Source organism: Myotis lucifugus, unplaced genomic scaffold, assembly GCF_000147115.1.
Source record: "Myotis lucifugus unplaced genomic scaffold, Myoluc2.0 scaffold_109, whole genome shotgun sequence".
Lineage (NCBI taxonomy): Eukaryota > Metazoa > Chordata > Mammalia > Chiroptera > Vespertilionidae > Myotis > Myotis lucifugus.
The window spans coordinates 382,653-389,571 of record NW_005871157.1 but is presented as its reverse complement, the minus strand read 5'-3'; the positions used below and the strand labels follow the sequence as shown (position 1 = coordinate 389,571).

At 51.2% G+C, this 6,919-nt stretch overlaps 1 pseudogene; it reads left to right on the top strand.

The window, feature by feature from the left end:
• Nucleotides 1-3,222: 3,222 nt before the first annotated feature.
• LOC111826896 lies at nucleotides 3,223-3,935 on the top strand (annotated as a pseudogene).
• Nucleotides 3,936-6,919: the final 2,984 nt, after the last annotated feature.

The window sequence follows — 6,919 nt, the reverse complement described above, 5'->3', positions numbered from 1 at the left end:
CAAAACACACAATAAAAAACTTAAAACCCCTCCAGCTCATAGACACAGAAAGCAGATGGTGATTATCCAAAGGTGGTGGGGGCGGGGAGGATGTGAAATGAGAGAAGGGGATCAAAAGGTTGCATACCTTAAACTAATATATGTCAATTAAACCTTTAAAAAAAGGCCTTGGGCTGTCTCCCCAATTCAGGACAAGTGCTTGAGGCTCTGAAAGGGAACTAGTCATTCAATCCCTTCACCCCTCAGCAAAACCCTTCTGCCTGGCATGGCAGAGGCTATAAATTCAAGTATAAGTCAAGCAGAAGGCGGAGGTTCGGGGGCTTGGCCAGGAATGGGACCAGGGCAGGTGAACAGACACAGACACACAGACACACAGCACACAGACCCACACTGCATTGATGAGAGACACAGACTAACACACACAGATGCCTGACACCCACACTAAGAGACGCAGGGGCACCGATACCAATTCAGTACACAGACACTTCTACCCAGAGAGACTATGGCCACACAGACCCACCACCCGCTCTCACAGAGAGCCCCTCCTTCCCCTGCGCAGCCGGCAGAGCCAGACTCTTGCCTGAGAGAGCAGGGCAGGGGTCGGGGAAGTCGGAGGCTCTCCCGGTCCGCGGGTGTGTTTGTATAGGGCGGTGGTTTGCAACCAGCGTGTTGCAGCACACCCGTGTGTCACAAGAATTTTTTAAAAACATGCAATACCTGACTATTTAGTCAGGGGCACTGACCTCTTTTCCCTTAGATTGTCAAATAAAAAGTGATAACAGCCAACACAACAATAGCTGTCTAGTGTGAATGAATCAAAATTACACCTATTTTGGGGGGTGGGGGTTCAAATCAGCAAAAAAATGTATTTTTTGGCATGCGGCAGAATTTTAGTAAGTAGTTTACTAGTATGTGTGCCATGACATGAAAAAGATTGAAAATCACTGGTATAGCCCTGACCGGTTTGGCGTCAGCCTGTAGACTCAGGGGTCCCAGGTTCAATTCCAGCCAAGGGCATGTCCCTTGGTTGCGGTCACATACCCTGTAGGGAGTGTGCAGGAGGCAGCTGATCGATGTTTCTAACTCTCTATCCCTCTCCCTTCCTCTCTGTAAAAAATCAATAAAATATATTAAAAAGAAAATCACTGGTATAGGGTGGGGAGGGACTGGGATGGCTCAGCTGCACTGGGAGGATCGTGGGCAGAGGGTGGGGAGGGGACAAGGGGGGATGGGCTAATCTTTATCTGGGCAAAGAGGAGCTGGAAGCAGTTTGTGTGTGTGTGTGTATATGTGTATGTGTGTATGTGTGTGTGTATGTGTGTGTATGTGTATGTGTGTATGTGTGTATGTGTGTGTGTATGTGTGTGTATGTGTATGTGTGTGCGTGTGTGTGTATGTGTGTGTATGTGTGTGTGTGTGTGTGTGTGTGTGTATCAGGTGGAGAGAGTAGGGAACAACCCATTACCTGATTGGTCTGGTAACAGGAACCAAGGCAGGGGTTTCAGACCCTGGCAAGGCTGTTCGCACCCAGGGACTGGCTCTAAATATTTGTGGAGCTGCTACTGAATCCCAGGCCTTTTGCTGCTTCACACACTTCAATCAACTAATTCCTACCAAATAGATAGGATTCTCCCCTGCTTCCATGGGTGGAGGAGGAAATAGTGACCTGGTGGAAGGAACAGGTGGACGATTTGCCCTGAATACGAAGTCCCAGTCCTGAGTGCTCAAATGTGCTGCTGCAACCCAGGGAGCCATATTGCGAGTGGAAATTGAACAAGTCAGAAAAGGGAGCTTTTTGGGTGGAATTTAGACAAGACAGAAAGGAGCCTGGGGTTTTGAAGTCCAGGCTGCCAACTTGCTCTGCACTCTGCAAGCCCCTGTGCTCCGGCCTCCACTAAGCCTGACCTCTGCTGTGGGCCACAACCCTTTGCTCTGTGTGCTCTGGCTGCACTGGCCTCCCCTTACGCCCTGCAGACACCCCAGGTACCCCTGTCACAAGCTCTCCTATCTCCCTGGTCCTTTCTTCTAATGTTGCTTGCCCCCCCTGGACTGTTTGCTCACCTTAGTATCCCCAGGGACTGGCCCTTAGCAGCAGTTCTCCTGGCACTTAACAGGTGCCCAGTAAGTATCTGGTGAAGTTGGAGTGTAGCTATTGTTGGGTAATAATGAAAATATTATATATATATATATATATATATATATATATATATATATCCATATCCATTTCTGTGGTTTATGCTTTGTGTTTTTTTTCTGTTACATATTTTAAATATATATACATATATTTTATTGATTTCAGAGAGGAAAGGAGAGGGAGAGAGAGAAACATGACTGATAAGAGAGAATCACCGATTGGCTGCCTCCTGCATGCCCCCTACTGGGCATCGAGCTGGCAACCCAGGCATGTGTCCCCACCAGGACTCCAACCGTAACCTCCTGGTTTATAGATCAGTTCATAGATCAATGCTCATCCACTGAGCCATGCCAGCCTGGCTGTTACATATTTTTAAAAATTAATTTTTTCTGGTTAAAGAAGGAGGAAAATATCTCCCATGATGACAGTCCCTGGCTGGCCTGAGCTCCTGCTGCCCACCCTGGAGCTCACAATGTCGGGCAACACTGAGGCCAGCTGAGACTCCATTCTCAGGCAGAGGGCTTGGGCGGCTCCTGTTTCAATCAAAAACAAGAACCATGTGAAATTGCAAGAGAAAGCAGAGAAGTTAAAACAGTCACGGTTCCAGGTTGTCCTTTAAAGAGCCTGGGAGAACTACCTGCACCTGGATGGCATTAAATTCATTTTTAAAAAGTAACACACTTAGCCTGGGCTGGTGTGTCTCAGTGGTTGAGTGTCGACCTATTGAACCAGGAGGTTATGGTTTGATTCCCGCCAGGACACAAGGACACATGCCCACTTTGATCCCCAGTGTGGGGCGTGCAGGAGGCAGCCAATCCATGATTCTCTCTCCCTCCCCCTTCCTCTCTGAAATCAATTAAATGAAAAAAAGTAACACATCTAGCCATGGCCTGTGGTTAGAAGTCTGCCTGTGCATGTTAGATTCCTGGTCAAGGGCGCATGCAGGAGGCACCCAATCTCTCTCTCTCTCTCTCTCTCTCTCTCTCTCTCTCTCTCTCTCTCTCCCCCCTCCCCATCAAATAAATGGAAAAATATCCTCCAGTGAGGATTAACAAATAAAAAGTTACATACCTAGTCTCCGGGTAAAGATGGCAGAGCGTGGTTGGAGCAGGTTACAGCTCCTCGCTGATCACGTTCAGCCGTCTGGTAAACTTGTCCAGATTGCATGTGCTTTAGCGGCTGTAGCTGGAGGAGCCCCCACCCCGCTTCAGTGGGAATTAAAGATGCAAATGGTGTGGTATTGGCAACTGAGGAGAAACAGAAACCCATTCTGTATGGTGAGCAAAGTGTACACAAAGTGGAGCCAGTCACCAAACATACAGGCTTGGCTATGGTGGCCCGCGCCCGGGTTAGAGTGCTTGGGCACAGAGCTGGGATCTGGCTCAGCAATCTTATCTTGTTTACCAAGAACCCATTCCCACCGCTCAGCTGGTGCAGAGTAGCTTCTGTGGTGCAGGAATACGCCCGTCACGTAATGTTCGCCCATTGGAGAGTTTTACTAATTTGTGGTTGGAATGAGGGGGTGACCATATTTATTTTATTTAGATCCATCAAGAGCCTACTTTGCCTGGAAAGCCACAGCAGTGGGAAAGAACCATGTAAATGGGAAACTTTCCTTGAGAAAAGATATAATGAAGATCTAGAACTTGAAGATGCCATTCATACAGCCCTATTAACCCTGAAGGAAAGCTTTGAAGGGCAAGTGACAGAAGATAATGTAGAAGCTGGAATCTGCCATGAAGCTGGATTTAGGAGGCTTACTCCAACTGAAGTTAAGGATTACTTGGCTGCCACAGCATAATAATGAAGTGACTGAAAAATCCAGAATTTCAGATTATCTCTATACTTAAACAAGTTTAAAGTATGCTTTGTTTTGCCAACTTTTTGCATACTTATTTCTACATGATTTAATGGATCAATGCTTTTAAAATGACACATAAATAATAATAAACTGTTAAGTCCAAAAAATAAAAATAAAATAAAAAGTAACATATCTATTGGCAGATAGGTACTAGACTTATCTGGGTGTTCAATTTGTCAGGTATACAAATGTCTAATCACTATGCTGCATACCTGAAACTAATGTAATATTGCATGCCAACTGTAATTGAAAAAATATTTTAATAAAAAAAGAAAAAAGTAGCATATCTGAGAGAAATGGAAACAGGTCCTCACAAAGGCGTATCCTTGAATGTTCAGAGTAGCTTTTTTTGGAAAAGCTAAAACTCGGGATCTTCTCAAATGTCCATGATAGGCAAATGAATAAACAAATTGTGGTACATGCTTTTGATGGAATACTACTCAACAACAAAAAGAACTTTGGCGGGGACTTCCGGTATCGTCCTTGGGGCGGACCTTGTGGCTTCCGTTAACGGACCTGCAGGGTTCGGCACGCGGCTGAGCGTTGGTGGCGCGGAGGAGGAGGCTTGGGAGGCAGCGTCCCCGCTGCGCAGGGCGGGCCTGAGGCTGGTTGAGCCCCCAAACCCGGGATTGGGGTCCCCGAGGCTCCCGACTCCTCTCCGCCGCAGAGTCCCCTCAGCCTCACCCCATTGGACCCTCCAGCCTCGGTGCCGGCGCCGCTCCGGTCCCGCAGCCCAGGGCGCAGCGTCCAGCACAGACATGAACTTTGAGGACGTGGCCATTGCCTTCTATCAGGAGTGGGGGCTCCTTGATGAGGCTCAGAGACTTCTGTGATGTGATGCTGGAAGTTTTTGCACTTGTAGCATCTGTAGAAGGCTCCGGTTCTGCTCGGCCATCCGGTTCTGCTCCGGTTCTTGATCTGGCTCCTGAAATGACGTTTCTCTTCCTCCAAAGTCTGCCTCAGGCAGGTGAGCACTAAAACCCAGATCAGCAACGTCTCCCACACCACACGCCCCTGTGACTCCACTGCTGGGAATCTGCTCCCAAAAGATGAAAAAGGCCACGTCACAGAGATGCCATTTCGGTGCGATCACACCCGTCGGAAGGGCCAACACGGCCCATGACATGGGGATGGCCAAGTGCACTTTCCAATCAGGCAGCCACTGCCACGTGTGGCCACTGAGCACTGAGCACGCAGCCAGTCTGAGCTGAGATGCGCCTGCAGTGCAACATATGCAGCAGGTTCCGAGGACTTAACCAATGTAAACTCTCCCATTCATAAGCTGCCCTGCAGGGGCGGAGGCGGTTACCTGTCTACCTCCTGCCGCAGCCTCTCCTTCTCCTGGGCGGCCAGGACCTTGGCCTCCTGATCCTGCTATAGGGCTTCCGCTTGAGGGAAACCCACCCGCGAGGCACAGACTCACAGGAGCCTGCACAGCCTCTGTGAGTGGCTTCTCTCTGCAGAGCTGAGGGAACCGGGGATGGGCAAGGGTCTCCTCCAGCCATAGACCCCCACCTTCCCTCTCCCCCATGTGTCCCCAGGGTCCCTTCCAGTCCCCGTGAAGCAGAGGGTCCAAGGGAAACACGAGGGGCCACAGGGGAGGGGGGACAGGAGCCCTGGGGAGCCCGCCAGTCATCCCGCCAGTGGCCGGCACTCACCTCAGCCTGACCGCCTGGCTCTTCTCCTCCCCCGAGTTCTGTCAATCAACAAGATGGCCAGTGCCCCTGGGAGGCCATACCTGCCCCGTCTCCCTGCCCTGGCTGAGAATGGCTGGTCTGAGCTGGAGCTAGCGAGGGAACTGGTCACCCAGGAATCACTGATCAATGACCAGGACATGGCTGTGGCCCTGGACGCTCCCTCTGGCAGGCAGGGCACCAGGGGGGCACGCGCTCTGGAGGGCCTACCTGCGTGGCCCTGTGCGCCCTCAGGGTGTGTATGATGTTGAACTGTTGCTCAAAGTCTCCCTCCAGCTCTTCATTGAGGGTCTCTAAGTGCTGGCTGCTGGCCTTTTCCTTCTGTAGTTGTATCCCCAACTCTTCCGCCTGCGGAGCCAACGACCCAGCCCACAGTCAGGTCACAAACTGAAGTTGGCTTTAAAGCAAACCCCACACCTGTCACCCCACGGGTCACCTGGCCCCCGGCTCACCCATGTGTTCCAGACACCACCCAGCGTTACCTGCTTCCAGAGCTGCCAGTTCTCCTCCTGCAGCTCCGTGCACTTGACGCTGCTCTCCTGCAGGGCCAGGGAGGCACCCGCAGCTCCTGGACTGTGCCGTGGAGGGTCTGCTTTTTTCCCCTCCAACGTCAGGATTCGGATGGAGGCTGAAGAGCAAAGTGGAGTCAGAGCCCAGATTCCAGAAGCTCCGCTTCCCCTCTCTGCCCCCGGCCCCGAGACGGCCCTCCCCCCGAGTCCTAGGTCTGAGGGGCTTGGGCTGGGCAGCCGGGTGCCCTCCCTTTTTCCCAGGGTGCAGTTGCTGTGAGCACCTGAGGGTTCCTCAGGCCCTTGTGGCCCCTCTGCTGGCTCAGCTGGGTCCGTTAGGGGAGCCCCCAGAGCTTAAGAAGAAAGGTTTCCGTGGAGGTGCCAATGCAAAGCTTCAAGACGGTGGAACCGCTTTTTACTAATTCTAACCTGACGGTCTATTCAAGGATTTCAGACTCACAGAGACGGCAAAGTGATGCGTGGTCTGTCCAGCCCTCAGAGTGGGGGGCTCAGCTGGGGGGGTGGCAGGCTCGGTCACTGACCAGCATGTCTGAGGGTGGAGAGGCTCTGGGCGTGTGGGCCCAGTACTGCCAGCCCCGGGCAAGGTTCTTGGGGTGGAGAGTTCGTTGTGCGATTTCACGATGGCACGGAAGAATGAGACAGGAGATGTAAATTGCTTGAAGAATTCCAAACGAGATACAAACACAAGGTAGACACAGAAAAG